Genomic DNA, 18,448 nt, shown 5'->3' on the forward strand with positions numbered 1-18,448 from the left:
CATCAATGATCGTTTTAGTAGTTCCTAAAAAAGGCCTTCCTAGAATTAAAGGAGTGTTGCTATCCTCTTCTATGTCTAGAACAATGAAGTCCACGGGAGATATAAATTTATCAATTTTAACTAGCACATCTTCAATAATACCCCTAGGAAATCTTATAGTTTTATCTGCTAATTGAATGCTCATCCTAGTCTATTTGGGTTTCCCAAGACCTAATTGTTTGAACATTTTGTAGGACATAACGTTAATACTAGCCCCTAAGTCAGCTAATGCATTATTAACATCTAAACTACCAATTAAGCAAGGAATTGTAAAACTCCCTGGATCTTTTAATTTGGTCGGTAGCTTATTTTGTAGAATAACTAAGCACACTGCGTTTAGCTCTACATGTGATGCCTCATCCAACTTCCGCTTATTTGCTAAAAGCTCCTTTAAAAATTTCATTGCGTTTGGCATCTGTGATAGAGCTTCAATAAACGGTAAGTTAATGTGTACTTTTTTTAAAAGTTTAAGGAATTTACCAAATTTTTCATCTGATCGGTCTTTCCTTGTCACGTTGGGGTATGGCACACAAGGTTTGTATTCGACATTCACTGATTTGTTTTTATTATGACCTACCTCACCTTGGCCTCTGCTTACTATAGTTTCTTGCCTCGGTTCTGGTTCAGGCTCAACGACTCCTTCGTCATCTTGAATATTAATTGCGTTGAGCTGTTCCCTTGGGTTGGGTTCTGTATTACTTGGCAAGCTACCTTGTGGTCGTTCAGAGATTAGTTTAGAAAGCTGGCCTATCTGAGTTTTGAGCCCTTGGATTGACGCTTGTTGGTTTTTAAGTGTGTTTCGGTGTTCTGAAAATGGGTTTCTAACACCGATATAAACTTTGAGAGCATCTTTTCAAGGTTCGGCTTCTTTTCCTGTTGGTAGGGTGGTTGTTGGTAGCCTGGAGGTGGTCTCTAATTTCCTTGGCCTCCCCATGAGAAATTTGGGTGGTTCCTCCAACCTGCATTGTAAGTGTTACTATATGGATTATTTTGAGATCAAGAATTATTACCCATGTAATTTAACTACTCGTTATCCATGTTGTGGCCATAAGGTTGGTATTCTGAATTGCTTGATCCACCTCCACTTGCTTCGCACTGCATTACTGGGTGAACCTGTGAAGAACTAAGAAAACCATCAATTTTCTTATTCAAGAGGTTTACCTGATTAGAGAGCATGGTGACCGAATCAACATTATAAACATTGGCTGTTTTTGTTGGTTTTGTCCTCATGACTTGCCACTGATAGTTATTCAGTGATATCTCCTCTATAAACTCATAAGCATCTTCAGGTGTTTTATTATTGATGGTTCCACCAGCAGCTGCGTCAACCATTTCCCGAGTCGAAGGATTCAGGCCATTATGGAACGTTTGAACCTGAAGCCAAAGCAGTAACCCATGGTAAGGGCACCTTCTCAGTAAGTCCTTGTATCTTTCCCATGCATTATAAAGAGTTTTTAAGTCCATCTGCACAAACGAAGAGATATCGTTACGTAATTTGGCTGTTTTGGCCGGCGGGAAATATTTTAATAGAAATTTTTCAGTTATTTGTTCCCAAGTAGTGATTGACCCTCATGGTAAGAGTTCAACCACTGTTTAGCTTTGTTCCTCAATAAAAAGGGAAACAACCGAAGACGCATGGCATCATCAGAAACGCCATTGATTTTAAATGTATCGTATAGTTCCAAAAAGTTTGCTAAGTGAGAGTTGGGATCTTCATCCTGCAAACCATCAAACTGAACAAACTGTTGTATCATTTGAATTGTGTTAAGTTTTAGTTCAAAAGTATTTGCAGCTACAGCAGGTCTAACTATGCTTGATTCAGTTCCTGTTAAAGAAGGTTTAACATAATCATACATAGCGCATGGAGCAGGATTTTGATTAACTGCAATTACAGGAGGTAGCTGATTGTCTTGGTTTTCAGCCATCTCTTCGGTTGGGGGTTGAGTATCGTCCTCTTGCTCATTCTCTGTGTATCTTAAGCTTCGCCTTATTTCTCTTTGGTTTCTGTGAACTGTGCGATCGATTTCTTTGTCAAAAAGTAGTGGTCCTGACGGGTTTCTTCTAGTCATAAACTATAAAAACCTGCCAAGAGAAAGAAAAAGTAAATTAATAAATAATAAAAAATTAAATTAAATTGAAAGAAAAATAAATGGAAAAAGTAATAAAAATTGAGTGTTCCTAATATCTTAGTTCCTTGGCAACGGCGCCAAAAACTTGATCGCGTTATTTCGTGATAGGTTTTAAATATTTATAATTAATCGTTCTTGAAACTAACTATTATCGCGATGTAGGCAAGTGTACCTATCGAACAGTAGTATAGTTTTAGCAAGACCGGATTGTCGAACCCAAAGGAACTAAAAGTACTAGTAATGACTGTCTTTTTATTATCTAGCCTAAGAATAAGGGGGTTTTGTTTTAACTAACTAATCAACTAATCTAAGAATTCACAGAAAATGAAATTGGGGGATTACTTTTGGAAAATGATCGATTAAGACAATACCTAAGGAAAAATCCACCTAGACTGTACTTGTTATTCTGGCTCCGAATCGGACGATTTATTAATTTAACTTGTTCCATAGAGATCCCTAAGTTATGTTATTATCCCTATTCAAGACTAACAACGTCTAATCCCTAGATTGAATAATTGAGACTTTTCTCTAACAAACACCCTAGGGTTGCATTAACTCAATCTATGGATCCCCTTATTAGGTTTCACCCTAATCCGGCAAAATTTTGTCACCCTATGTCTAGGCGCGCAAACAACTCCGCTTAATTATGACAAATGTACTCTTAGATAGGGTTTATTCCTCCTCTGAATAAGAGCTTATCTTGAATCAGTATCCTGGGATATCAAAACAAGAATTAAGAACACATAATTAAGAACAAGTTAAATATTTATCATAAAATTCAGAAAATAATAACAAGATTCATCTTAGGTTTCATTCCCCTTAAGTATTTAGGGGTTTTAGTTCATAACTAAATAAGAAAACATCTTAGAATAATAAAGAATACAAAACATAAAGAAAACCCAAAACTCCTAAAGGGAAAATTGAGGAGAGATCTTCAGTCTTGATGATGAATCCGACTTTTGAGACGGATCAATCGGCTTCCTTGGAGTAATTTCTTACCCCCTCCCTGTGTGTTCCCTTTTCTCTTCCTCCTCTAGGGTGTATTTATAGGCCTTGGAACGCCTAAGGGCCTTCAAAATTAGCCTTTTCCGAATTGGACTCAACTTGGGCTCAGTAGGGAGATGCCCGTGTGACACGCCCGTGTGAGATTACTTCAGGCCGTGGTCGAGCTTGCCAAATTGACACGACCGTGTGGTCTGCCCGTGTGAGGAGGTCCAGACCGTGTTGATTTCGTACTTTGGCCCATTTTCTCCATTTTTGTCCCGTTTCTTGTTCCGTTTGTTCTCCTATGCTCTCCTAAGTATAAAACATGAAATTAAAGCATTAGGAGAACCGAATTCACCAATTCTAATGGGAAATCATCCATAAAATGCGTTAAAAATGGGGTAAAAATATGTATAAATTACGGTTTATCAAGGGGCTTGAATGCAACTTTGACAAGTCTTTAAGGGCTCCTTTGCAAGCTTAATTAATCAGCTAATAAGCTGATTTGGGTTAGCATATGGATGGTTTTGGGCTGCCCAATCCTTGGCCAGTGCAGTTCAATTGGTTCGGTTCAACTGGACCACTTTTTTCATAATTAATTAATAATAATTTATTTAGCCCAAAGTAAATTGGGTATAAATTAAAATTAATTATATTATGAATTAATACACATAATTGGACCGTCTTAGGTTGGAAATTAATTCACCTCAATACTTCAAATTGCTTCTCCGTTTTGTGCTTCTGTTAGTGTTTGCCGAGCTATTTTTCGCCCTTTGTGCAAATCTGTCGAAAATAACCAAAATTCATCAAAAATAATTATAAAATTAACTAAATTTCAACATGTCCATATTTTAAGTGCATTTTAATTATTTTATAAAAATTAATTATTTTTCAACAAGAATTTAACCAAATTTGCATGAATTTAAGTTAAAATGGGTATGAAAAAGTGTGTAAATTTTTGTGTTTCCAAGGTAATAGAGACAAAATCAAAAAATAAAGGACTTCTAAATTCAAGAAAAAATGAGATGAGAATGAAATAAAACCTACCTATCATTCCTTTTTCCCATCAATTCAAAAAATGAAATAAAATGCTTGACCTTTTTTTTTAATTTTTCTCGAGAAACAAACAGAAAAAACTTACCGATTGTTGCGGCAGAGGAGTGTCGACGGTGATGCAACAGAGGGGATAGTCGACGGTGATGCAGCAAATGGTCAGGGAAACATGTTGGGGTTTTGATTTGGGGAATAAATTTAGGGATTTGGAGAAAATTTTTAGGGGAAATAAATAAGGGATTTTGGAGATATGAGTTGGGGACAAAATTGAACAGAGAAAACCAGTGCCATTTCGTTTAAAATAAAATGATACTTTGCGGTGTTTTTCTCATAACGCCACTAATGTTTGACCTTTTGTGGTGTTTTTCTCATAAACGCTGCTAATGCTTGACCTTTTGCGGCATTTTTTCTCATAAGCACCACTATTGCTTTACATATTGCGGCGTTTTTCTTTTAGTGCCACTAATGTATAATATTTGCGGCATTTTCTGTCTAAATGCCACTAAAAATGCCGCTAAAACATTAAAATCCTGTAGTGTTACTTATCCTCCATATTCATACACAACATGGTTTTAGACTTAACTCAGATCAAACATAAATGTGGTTCAAGCAAGCAATACAACATCAGTGATCACCCAAAAGTCGAGTACAGAGACTCACCTTACTTTCTTTATCCTTGATCGCTTAACTTTTCCAAATGCTAGAGCCTCATTCATACTGCAGTTAAGCGTAACAACCATTTATCGGTTAACTTGAAGGTATTCAAACCTTAAAACCCAAAATCCATGATTATACAGAAACTTTTTAAGAAGTCTTACTTTCCTTTAATCTACAAGTATAGTGAGATTTAGGGCTTACCAGCTTAACGAATTCTTGGCTTCCTAAACTCCAAGCCCCACATTTACCACCTCATGTAGAGCTTTACTGAACATCCTCTTCTTCTTTGGAGCAACCGAAGAATACGTTGCAAACAAGGAGGAGATTTTTAGCTAAATTTAGGAGGACTCTTTCCTCTCCACACACACATATATAGCCAAAGTTTGCACAGTCTCCTTAGTTCATTTTAGCCAATTACTGCTAATTATGTTGCCTCCCACTAGGAAGATATCTGGTTACAAACTAACTAAACTAGAATTCACATCCAACTAATCACAATTCAGCCACTAAAATTTTTGAATTTCCCAATAAAGCCCGTCAGTTCACCAATCTATTCAATTAAATCCTAAAATTCCTTTAATTTCAGGACATAAGAGAAAACTGAGTACGACATTTAGCACTTCGGTTCTCTTTGTTCAACACTTTGGTGCTCTCTGCTCAGCACTTTAGTGCTCTCTTGGGTGGTGTAGTTAACTGTGTATCCAAATTTAATTTACTTTAGTTCTTCAGGCTAAAATAAAAAAAATAGAAAATAGAAATTAAACATAAATGAAATGAGAGACAAGATTGAATATGAATTCAATTAATATGTTTACAAAATGAGCAAAGTTGAATAGCATGTTAGAAAATGGAATGGATGTACTTGTATATGAATTGAGCACTGCAATCTTATTGTATTAATGAACTAACCTATTGGTTATTTTGTGAAGTAGCATATCTGTGCATAAGGATGCCAAAGGAATGTCATGATTTGTACAATTGTGTTTAAATTACTTAAACTAGTTGCAATGTCAAGGTAAGTTAAGTTAATTTTGCATAGAATTACTAAGTATTTAAAATGCTTACCTGTCATCTTGTTTTTTCCTTGTAAATCGTCAATTTGCATAATAGGTTGGTCGGATCACCATGAAGCTCACACTATCCTATTGTTGATTTGGTAAACTCTTACTCATTTTAAGCTCGGTATTGTGGCATGTACCTAGGTGTTATAAATATGAATTTATTTGGAAATGATAGTTTGGTTTGAATCATGGTTAATGGTTAATCTTTGATTCAGTTATTGCTTATATGCATGTATTGTTTAGTAACATGTTTTGGCATCGTGAATTGGCTTATAAATGGTAGATTTGAATATGGGATGATATGGTAAAATGATTATTTTGAATGGTTATTTTGGATGTGCATTGGCTTGATGAAATGATAGTATTCTATGGCTATATGTATGATTATTTAACTAGAAATAGTATAAGTAGATTAAAATTTAATTAATGCCAACTGAGGCATATTGGCTAATTGGTTAGATGTTGGATGATGCTATACTTTGAGTATGTGAATTAGCAAGTCATGTGTGGTATGGTTGGTATTCAAGTAACATGATAGAGTTATGGTATGCCATAACTAAATGTTGATTTGAATGGCATATTTGAACATGGATTGAAATGGTAAGATGTTGGTTTTAATTGGCTTAAAGGTATGTTAGCATAATTTGAGTTTGTATTAGTGAATTTGATTTGTCCTAGTGTAAATTTATGGCTAATTGATTTGAATGGTGTAAATTAGTTATAATGAAATGTTTAGGTATGTTTTTGGAGTGGTTTGGTGCATGTATAAGCGTGCATTATGTATTAATTATATAAATTGTTGTAGTTCGCATGAAATAGGTACCAAAAGGAAGACTTTTGCAAACTTCACAAAAAGTATCGATTCCTTTGATAAGGGTGTTGGTGCTTTAACAAATTTTCTTGATTTTTAAAACAACAGAATCTTGATAAGGTACCAATACCATGAAGAAGGTATCAATACTTTACTACTAATACCGATACTATTATTTTAATGTTAATTTTTTAAAAAAATTAAAACTAAATTTTGTATCGGTACCAGATGAGGGTATCGATACTTGATCTGGAGATTTTGATAATTTTACAATTTGGTCCCATTTCATGCCTAGTTCTACAAAATAACTTCTGTAAGCTCGATTAAGACCTAGATTCATCTGTGTATTATTATATGTAGGTGTTTAGGATATGATTGAATATTTGAATTATTTATTTAAGGTGTATTGGAGCTGAAATTTTAAAAATGTTACAAAAGGTCCCTATTTGATCTCAAGTTGATTTAAAACATTTGTATGTTTGTATTAAAACCTGGGAAAGCATGTTGTTGATGTTTTGTGTTGTATTGCTATTAATTGTATGAATGATGATGTGAAATAATAATATTGTTGTGAATTTTTGTTAGTAGTTGTTCTGGCAAAAGATGTGACATCCTGTAGCTAGGATCCGAAGATCGAGTTGGGTGAAAGGTGTTACTTAAGTTCCATCTTTTTTCCTATTAATTATAGACTCATTTAGTCATGAAGTCATTCCACTATAGTATCATGACTATGCTCTCCCCAACGACATACCATTAAGCAACTCGATTAATGTTTGTCTGATTACCTTGCCATAAGCATGTTACCCTTATATGATATCCTTAATCTATTTGGGATATTATCCATTGTTCCAATATGATCTTATTTTATCTCATGGTAACCATTACATCTATCTTCTTGAAAACTCAATTACTATCAAATAGTAATCAATTCATTCATCACAAAGATGAATAACCCGTGGCCACATTTACTCTTCATCAACCATGTAATGCCAATGTTAGGATATCATTTACCCATGTCTCGGGATATTAATTCCACTATTTTGAATGATGCTACATATTACAGAAGTCATATACCCAACACACCAGTTTTCGATTCCTTACCTATTTGGACTCAGGCTTTTACTTACATCAAAGTATACGAGTCATGCATATATAGTTTGTCATCCACTCATGATTTAGGTATGGCACACCATGAACATCACAAGTGAATAAATCCATAAACAAATTCAAAATATATTCTTAGTGGGTCTAGTCCGATGTTTTTTTAGTCCAATCGGTCACATCTAGCCTCTATTTTCCAGGAGTCAACTGCTTCGATGCCCAAGACAAGGAATCCCCCCAATTGGACTTGATAAGTGGCATACTAGTCTTTCCATGGGTTTGTACATTTTTTATTAGACTAAGGACATGTTTAGGTTTGTCTACTAATACAAGTTGTCTTTCCGTATTACGATCTGACCACGTAACATCGTTTAGTATTAGTTTAAAGACTAAACAACCAGTGAGCCAATATTTGCTTTTATTTTTCTTTGCGTACAAAACACATATGGGAAAAATTATACAAAATATATTAATGTAATCATTGAATTTGTTTTATTTGCCAATCTATTTAAAAAAATTAAAAGTTTACAAATGAATATAATACATTTAGGGCACTAGATCCAACACTATCGTACTATAATGAATATGTAACATCTCAGCATGTAGTCCCAAAATAGATTTTTTGGCGGGGTGGTATTCGCCTAAGTACATCTTTTGGTGCCTAGAGCGGGTGTATTCCATTATGTGTGTGTAAGATAATGGTGGTTTAATATCATATTTCCGTGTTTGTTGGTGTAGAATGGCAGTCAAGTAAAAATGTATGTGGAATGAGTTCATGCCTGAGGGGGTAGTGCGCCCTTTTATTTGTAACACTGTGCAAGTTAAGTTGCAAGGTAACCTAGTTAGGAACCAATTGGTTGTAAATCAAGGTACTCAATTAGGTTTCTCAGAAGTTGTAGGCCTTTGGAAAAGGTAATTTAGAAAGGATGTAACAATTCAATAAGCATGTGATGCATGTTAAGTTCAACTATGAGTCATGGGTCAAATATATATTATGATATGGACGTGAAAAAAAGGGGAGTTTCTCTTATCTTTCTTCCATTTTAAAAAAATTAAATATATTGTTGTGATTTCCTTAGAAATGAGTATAGTTCGCTCTTGTTAAGTGAAACTAAGGATTTGAGTTCATTCAGAAGGTTTTTTTATATCCTAGGTAAGCATTATAATATTGCATGTTAACATTTAAAGAGTAAGCATGTTTTATGTGATTGAGTAGTAAAATGAAGAAATAAGTCTCTGCATGGGGGTCATCCATGCTTAAGATGATTATATATAGTATTTTCAAGAGTTTTAATAGTGTTCCTATGTTTTATATGCAATAATGGCTGCAGTTACTTATTGAAAGTTGAATCTAGACTTTAAGCTATTGTCCATGGTGGTCAAGTGAGTCTCTATATTGACTCTTGCATGGGTACTGTTCATACCATGATAACTGTGGAAAACTAATTGAATGGCGATGACGAGATCATGAAAGATGTAGTCTGATATGGATGATGTATGAGTAATGTAGAAGTATGGTTGCATCTGAATGTCTGGAATGCATGATGTGAGATGTGTGTTATGTTGGTTTTATATTGTTAGATTCAAATGATTGTGCTTAGTTTGTTTTGATGCATAAAGAGTCTGTAAAGTGAGTTTATGTATGTTCTCGGTAGAGTTGTCTAAAAAAGGTCTATCAGGACTTTAAACATGAACTCTGAAATGAAACTTTGAAAGAAAAGTACATAGTCATGGTACCCTCAAAAAGGAATTAAAGGATGGTGATTACCTAATGGGGTTCTTTGCGTGTCCCAAGATGATGATGGTCAAACCTCACATATTGTGAGTTTAGACAAATCTATGTCGTAAACACATCAGGAAAAAATAAGCCTTTGTGGCGAACTATGAAAGAATAAGCCTTTGTGGCAAAGTACGAAAGAATAAGCCTTTGTGGTAAACTATGAAAGAATAAGCCTTTGTGGTGAACTATGAAAGAATAAGCCTTTGTGGTGAACTACAAAAGAATAAGCCTTTGTGGTGAACTATGAAAGAATAAGCTTTTGTGGTGAACTATGAAAGATTAGCCTTTATGGTGAACTCTGTATTAAGCTATATGGCATATTCCGCATAACCTTTAATCATGATTGAAAGGACTAAAATAAGCTAGAGTGTTTGATGATTTCAAGGTAAGGGCCAAGTAAATTCAAGAAATGATTGAAGATGATAGTTTGAAGAGATAACGAGATGAATGAACTTTTATTGAAAAAACAAATCGGAATAAAGGTTGGGTCTAATAATTTGAAGAAGGGCATCTGCCTGTAAACAATAATAGATAGGTTAGGTATGAAAAGAAACTTTGAGAAATGGTTTACAAAGAATATAGGTAAGAATCCATGATCAAGATTAGTTGAAAGAGATTCCTACGAGAATGAAGTTATTGATATATGATGATAATGAATTCAGACTAGGATATAACAGATAGAAGGAATGAAAATGTTTTGCAGTTTGTGTGACACTCATTGTGATAGATAGTGGCTGATGAAATAAGAGAAACTGACGGGACGAACTACCTAGCACTTTACAGAAATCATGACTAAGTTAAAAGATATTATTTCTTACTGGGTTCTTATGAACTTACATGGGGTTACACTTTATGTTTCAGGTAGAGTGTGAGTATGCATCAAGAGGGATGATGCCAAGACTATGCTGAAAGAAGTGGTGTATCAGGTTATTATGCATACAGAGCAAGTTTAGTGGTGCTTTCAAAGTCTGAAAGGTCACTTAGAAAACCATATATTGGGATAATTGTAACAGATTAGGATTTTGAATTAGATATCTTTGTAATTAAATTATCATCTGCCGCGGTTGTATCTACCTATAGTAAATATATATTGGTGTAATTTAGTTCGATTCTGTATTGATGTGCGTGATAAGTTTTATATTTAGGATTGATCGTACTTGAAAACTAACTATTAGCACGATAAAGGCAAGCGCACCTATCGAATAGTAGTATAGCTTATAGCAAGACCGGAATGTCGAACCCACAGGAACTAAAAGTACTAGTATTAACCTTCTTTTTATTATCTAGCCTAAAAGTAAAGGGATTTGCTTTATCTAAACTAATTAACTAAACTAAGAATGCATAGGAAGTAAATTGGGGAAATACTTTTGGGGAAATTGATTGATTTAGACAATACCCAAGGAAGAATCCACCTAGACTTCACTTGTTTTTTGACTCTGAATTAGACGATTTATTCACTTGACTTGATCTGTAGAAATCCCTAATTTATATTATTATCTCTCTCGAGACTAACAACGTCTAACGCTAGGTTCATTAATTGAAATCTCTTTCTAATTAAAACCTCTAGTGTTGCATTAACTCGATTTATGGATTCCCTTATTAGGTTTGACCCTAATCCAGCAGATTTATGTCGCCCTATGTCTAGGGGTGCAATCAACTCCGCTTAATTATGCTAGATCTACTCTTAGACAGGGACTTTTCCTCCTCTGAATAAGCACATCAATACTTGAATCAATATCTTGGAATATTAAAGTAAGAATTAAGAACACATAATTAAGAACAAATCAAGTATTTATCATATAATTCAGAAAATAGTAACAAGATCCGTCTTAGGTTTCATCCCCCTCGGGTATTTAGGGAATTTAGTTCATATATGTAAAAGAAAACATCTCAGAAGAATAATGACAACAAAACATAAAGAAAACCCAAAAACCCTTGAAGGAAATAGAAAGGAGATCTTCAGTCATGAAGAAGAATCCAGCTTCTGAGATAGATCAATCGGCTTTCCTCGAGTAATTCCTTGCCTCCTACTCCATGTCCCCCCTAGATGCCCTTCTAAGGTGTTTATATAGGCTTTAGAATGCTTCCAATCCCTCAAAGGTGGCCTTTTCTGAGTAGAACTAGACTTGGGCTCGACAGGGACACACCTGTGTGGGGTGGCTTAGGCCGTGTTAGAGTCTGCTAAATGGACACAGGCATGTGGTTTACCCGTGTGAGGAAGTCCAGGCCGTGTTGATTTCCCATGTTGACCCATTTTCTCCATTGTTGGCCCGTTTCTCGCTCTTTTTACTCTCCTATGCTCACCTAAGTATAAAACATAAAATTAAAGGATTAGGATTATCAAATTCCACAAATCTAATGACAATTCATCCAAAAATGTGCTTAAGCATGGGATAAAATATGTATAAATTACGACTTATCAAATACCTCCACAGTTAAGCGTTTGCTTATCCTCAAGCAAAATCTTCAATTCACAATTAAGAATTCATTTTTCTCAACTTATAATTCCTATCAATAATATCTTAAAATAATCCATAAGTAATCACACATTGATAATTCAACTAGAAGAACATCAGAGTTTCAAACATTCCAAGTTGAGCATTTTATCACGAAAACATAGGCGTTTCCCCTCATCTAAGTAATCACCTTTGATTCAAAATATCACAAAATTCAACATCCTCACTAAAGATTGACTCAAATCACTTGAGGTGTTTAAGGACAACAAATTTAGCACTCATCAGTCAATATGAAAAGTTATTACCATAGGCTTGTGTAAAATTCAAATCTCCACCATAATATATTGAGATGATGCATCAATCAAAAGGTCTTTAGAGGGTTGTAACGTGGCTTTGGTTAGGGGGTGTGGTCACAAACTGAAAAAGAAGGTTAGAATCGAGATTGAATTGAAAAATTACATAACTAGAAAAATACTAAAGCTAACGAATTACATTCCTAATTAGATGATCCTAGAATTGAGTTTTTCTTCATGGTTAACATCGTTTTAAACCAAGCCTTACATAATTTCGTAATATGCTGGACCATCTCAATTGCAGCAACTTAATTTTTTTTTTAGAACAAATCAAGTAACATAGAACTTTGCTAACTATTAAAAATAAAACATAGCTAAGCAATTTATTCAAATCAAATCTCGACAAAAATAGGGATCAAATTAATTAAGGGGATTTCAACAATAATGGGTTATGGGTTAATATTGAGGGTAAATCAATGAATGGCTTGTTAGGTCAAGGGAGTTCACTAAGGGTTAATTATGAAGGTAGACTTTTATGGAGTGAGTGGGTTAAACCAAAGTGCCTTTATCATCTCGACATATCAAATCAGTGGTGTGGTCTTGACATGCATAATCGAAGCAAGTTCTAGAATAACAAATCAATATTGACGCACTCATAGCAACAATAAAAGTGAGCAAGAAAGAAATAATATATGCTCTAAAGGCTCAAGATCTCACAAAAATTATGGCTTTCTGATGTTAATCCTGTGAATTTCAACTTCAAGATAATACCTAAACTTGGAGGAATAACCTAAAAATTTTTAATTCTCAAAAATCAACTTATTATGCTTGATTCTCTAATTCCTTAAAGTTTAAACAATTAATGCATGAATGCCTATGTTTTAATTCAATACATATCAATAAAAATCATAAATTAATCAACATTCATTCTAATAGTAATATGAGTGAGTGAGAATAAGTCAAAATCTAGGGATATTTCTAATAATGATATAAATAACCCCCCCACACTTAAGATGTACATTGTCCTCAATGTACAAATATAGATTTATTGAAAAATATAGATATAAGATCATAAGATAAGGAGAGAAGTGAAACTTCTTAAATGTTAAATAGAATCCTTGAATTGGAGTCATGGAAAGTAATCGGCTAAGGCAAGGGTGAGATTGGAGGAGGATACTCCGATGGTGGTAGAGGTTGTTAGTCCACAAGTGCTGCGCCAAAAGAATATTAGAACTAGTGGTAGCTATGGTCGTGGTCGAGCAGGGCATAGCAGTCTTGGAGGACCTTTTCCAGTGGAGTTGCAAATTCCTAAGTAATAGTGAGCTTTGGAGGTCATCATAACTGTGACAGGATCAATAATTCTTTAGAAAATATAAAGTAGCATGATTACTCTTAAAAAATGGCCGAAAACATAAATTGCTTAATATAAATTATAAAACCTAAAGATGAAATTAAAGTAGTATTAAAGAGAAATAAAAAGTAATTTAAAAATCATAAATAAAGATAAAAATAAAAAGTCTTCAAAAATCTTCATCGCCAGATGGTTCGTGAGGTGGAGGTGGCAATGAGATGTTAAGGTGCTGACAAATCTGATGTAAGGTTGCATCAATATGATCAAAGTGCTGAAAACATTGTTGCTCGAATCGAGTGAGACGCTCAGAGATGTCAGAGAGTGAAGCAGCCGCATGAACTGGACGATGAATAGGTGGTGGTTGAGATGGTGGATCCTCGTGAGGTGGAGGGACATCATTAGTAATGTCCTCTAGGTCCTCCTGCTCGGCTGATTGGACGAGGTGGTACTGAGGAGGATCAAATCCACGTCATCGCTCGATCATCCTCATATGGAGCATAGTCGAGATGCCCTGTGGGGACATCTGACCGATGAGGGTGAGGAAAGATGTTTGCAGCAGCGTGTTGAGGAGACCGAAGTACCGCGCCAGGTGAGTCACATAAGGGCCGATGTAAATGACTCCCTTCCTATGCCGCTCTGTCTGATGGAGAATGCTGAGGACAATAAGATAAGCGAGGTCGAATGCGTGCCCATGTGCCATGCTCCATAAAAAGTAGGCGTCATTAGTGTTGATGACACCGGTACTATCTCGCCGTCCTGTCAGGGTGTGGGCTAGGATGGCGTGTAAGTATCTCAGTGATGGGGCGGGAGCTGATGCCTTGGAGCGGCTAGGGTCATAATTGGCATAAGCAGGGACTAGGGCCTTCCGGCAATTTGAGGGAGAATAGTGGATGTGGCGATGGAGACTGTCGAAGTCGTCGTCGTCCATGAACTCCTCCGTTTATAGTCCTAATGCGACACCGAACTCAGGCATGCTCAACTGGTGAACTAAACCGCCAAGATGGAACTGGACCATTCTGGGATCATCAAACTCTGTCATCACTGCTTGAAGGTGGAAGGTCGAATAGAGTTCTAATGTGAGCTCGAGATATGTCGGTTTGACTATCTCGAAGAAGAGCCTCTTGGGTCAGTAGTCAGGAAAGCCCGGACTGCGTCAGCAAGTTGGATCTGCTCTAGAGCGGTCCAATCGATCCATCAGCCTGCGTTGATGGGTCTCGCTCGGAGTATCTGAAAAAGTTCCTCCTAGGGTCCCAAGGGAAACTGTAGGAAGAGGTGGCGCACTTCGACAGATGCGCTTGCTGATATGGCTCCGAGTCCCTTCCATTTTTTTTGAAGCAGGGAAAGCAGTTTTCTTACCACGTGGATTTGACATGGTGTCCCTGTGAATAAAAGAGTAAGTCATCAATAATAATTCCTACATCTGCAAGCAAAGTCTGAGTAAGCCAAAAATAATGACTTGCTCATAAGATAATATGGACAAAAATTCAAGCATGCTAAAAACAAAACGTGGTGATATTGTACATGAATCAACGGGCTAAATATAAGATGGACAGAGTGCTAATGCTAAACTAAGCGAATGCTAAAAAACCAATCAAGTGATAGTGGATAATATTATTAATAATCCTAATCATGTCGGCAAATCAAGCAAGAGTAAAGATGAATGAAACGACTACGTAAATATTTATCATTAGTAAAATTGGAAATCACTAAAAATAGATAAGCATGAAAATTATTAACAATGAAAGCAATTATAAGTCAAGAAATTAATAAAAGCAGTAAAAGAAAAAGTAATGGGGTGAAAGGGAAACAAACGACTGATGAACGATGGTGGTGCTTGGCGAAGGAGGGGTGCGACATCGGTGTGTGGCGGATGACGGCGGCGGCGGTACTGGTGTGATGGTAGAGTGTGGGATAAGTGAAGAAAGGAATAAGAAGATGAGACTGTGTAGGGAAGGGAGGACAAGAGAGAAGATTTTGATGTGTATGGAAGAAAAAGGGGGGAGAAAGGGTGGATTTTGGGAGCTTAGGTAGTGACGACGGCAGAGAGTGTGGTGGCTAGGGTTAAGGTATTGGGGAAGGGGATGGTGAATAGTGGGGGTTTATATAGATTTTGGAGCACACGGTCATAGGGCATGGCCGGGTGCCCTTATTTCAGCCCGTGTGTTTCGTGGTTTTCAAATTTGAGCGCGTCTAGAATTCGACCCTCACTCGTATGCTTTGGGTGTGTTGGTGCACATGGCCGTGTCACACAGTCGTGTCCTACTTCGTTCGCTTCTCCCACGCCCGTGTATATATACGCACGCTCATGTTATTTTGACAGCTTCGACCATGGGTGGTAGGCACGGGGGTGTCGCACGCCCATGTTGATTTGGCAGGATTGCCCGCGGCTATGTCTTACTTGGGGAAAACTTTTACTCTATTTTCACACGGTCGTAACGCACGGCCGTGTCACCGCTCGTGGTATAGGCACGGCCTAAGGCACGCCCTTGTGCCTGGCTGTGTGGATTTGGAAAACCTGTGTTCAAGGACTCAGTTAATGATTTAGATGTTAAAACTAAAATTTGAAGAAGTCAACACTGTTAGTGCTCGGGTTGCCTCCCTAGAAGTGCGTATTTAGAGTCTAAGCTCGACTTACCTTTCTGTTGCGTGGTCATAGTGGTGCGAGGAGTTTATACTCCTCATTTATGTTATCAATTTTATCAAAATAATGTTTTAAACGAGTATTGTTTACCTTAAAAGTGTCGAAATTGGGATGAGTTACCTCGACTATATCGTATGGAAAAATGTTAAGTACCACAAAAGGGATTGCTCCATTGAGTTCAGAAGTGGTAACATGAGGGTCTTCCACATCTAATAGTACTTTGTCTCCAACCTTGAGTTGATTTGATAAAACATTGAGTCCGTCATGGCGTGGTTTTGGTTTATCGTGTGTTCTCAGTTTCTGTGTCTGCCATTCATCTAGTTCCTCAATCTATAGCTTTTTCTCTTCATAGATGAGTACTTTGTTGTTACTTGAACATGGCTCATGTATGCTCTTCGAACGTGTTTCCTGCAAAGAAGTTTGCACCACATGATTAGTATTAGTAGCATGATTTATACAACCACCCTCAATATTTGATGTGTTACTCAAATTACAAGCTTGAAGAGTGATTGTTTCATCACCCACACGAAGTGTGAGTTCACCTGTACCAACATCAATAATGGTTCTAGTAGTTGCTAAAAAGGGTTGTCCTAAAATCAAAGGTACATCACTATCCTCTTCCATGTCTAGAACAACAAATCAATTGAGAATATAAATTTATTGATTTTCACAAGAACGTCTTCAATGATACCCCTAGGAAATCTAGTGGTTTTATCTGCTAACTGAATGCTCATCCTAGTTTGTTTGGGTTTCTCAAGACCTAGTTGTTTAAACATTTTATAGGGCATGATGTTAATGCTCGCCGCTAAATCAGCCAATGCATTATTAACATCTAAGTTACCAATTAAACAAGGAATCGTAAAACTCCCTGGATCTTTCAATTTGTTGGCCAGTTTATTCTGCAAAATGGCTGAGCAAACTTCATTCAACTCCACATACGACGCCTCATCCAACTTTCGTTTATTTGCTAAAAGCTCCTTTAAAAATTTAATTGCGTTTGGCATCTGCGAAAGAGCTTTAATAAACAGTAAGTTAATATGTAATTTCTTTACTAATTTAAGGAATTTACCAAATTGTTCGTCCGTGCGGTCTTTCCTTGTCGCACTGGGATATGGCACACGAGGTTTGTACTCTTTGCTTACCGATTTTCGCTTACTGTGGTCCACCTCACCTTTACCTTTACTTTCCACAATTCCTTGCCTTGGTTCTGGTTCAGGTTCAACTAACCCTTCTTCATCTCAAACGGTAATTGCATTAAGTTTTTCCCTTGGGTTAGATTCAGTATTACTCGGCAAGCTACCTTGTGGTCATTCAGAAATCAGTTTGGCAACCTGGCCTATCTGAGTTTCGAGCCCTTGGATCGACGTTTGTTGATTCTTAAGTGCTGTCTCGGCATTCTAAAAATGAGTTTCTAACACCGAGATAAATTTCGTTAGAATCTCTTCAAGGTTCAGCTTCTTTTCTTGCTGGTAAGGTGGTTGTTGAAAACCTGAGGGATGTTGTGGCCTTTGATTTCCTTGGCCACCCCACGAGAAGTTGGGATGGTTCCTCCAACTTGCATTATAAATGTTACTGTACGGGTTATTTTGAGATCTAGAATTATTGTTACCCATATATTGAATTTGTTCCTCCTCGGTGCCAGGGTTGAAGGGTAGAAAATCTGGGTTGTGCATTCCTCCATTTGAATCACACCTCATCACTGGATGTACCTGAGTAGAACTATATAAACCATCAATCTTTTTATTTAAAAGTTCTACCTGGTTTGATAGCATAGTGACCGCGTCGAGATTAAAAACACCAGCTGCTTTTTTCGACTTTGTTCTCAATACTTGCCACTGATAGTTATTCAGTGTCATCTCTTCAATAAATTCATACGCCTCTTCAGGTGTTTTGTTGTTTAAAGTTCCACCGGTGGCTGCGTCGATGAGTTGTCTTGTTGAGGGTTCACACCATTGTAAAAAGTCTGAACCTGCAGCCATAGAGGTGACCCATGGTGAAGGCACCTTCTTAATAGGTCCTTGTATCTCTCCCATGCATCATAGAGTGTTTCTAAATCCATCTACACAAAAGAAGAAAGATAATTCCTTAATTT

At 36.5% G+C, this 18,448-nt stretch overlaps 1 non-coding gene across 1 annotated transcript; it reads left to right on the forward strand.

Moving 5' to 3' along the window:
* The first annotated feature begins 18,341 nt into the window (after nt 1-18,341).
* On the forward strand, nt 18,342-18,448 carry LOC121228714 (small nucleolar RNA R71). The gene has a single exon (XR_005926289.1). It is a non-coding gene; the product is annotated as a small nucleolar RNA R71 (small nucleolar RNA).

The sequence above is a fragment of the Gossypium hirsutum genome, chromosome A04, assembly GCF_007990345.1.
Source record: "Gossypium hirsutum isolate 1008001.06 chromosome A04, Gossypium_hirsutum_v2.1, whole genome shotgun sequence".
Lineage (NCBI taxonomy): Eukaryota > Viridiplantae > Streptophyta > Magnoliopsida > Malvales > Malvaceae > Gossypium > Gossypium hirsutum.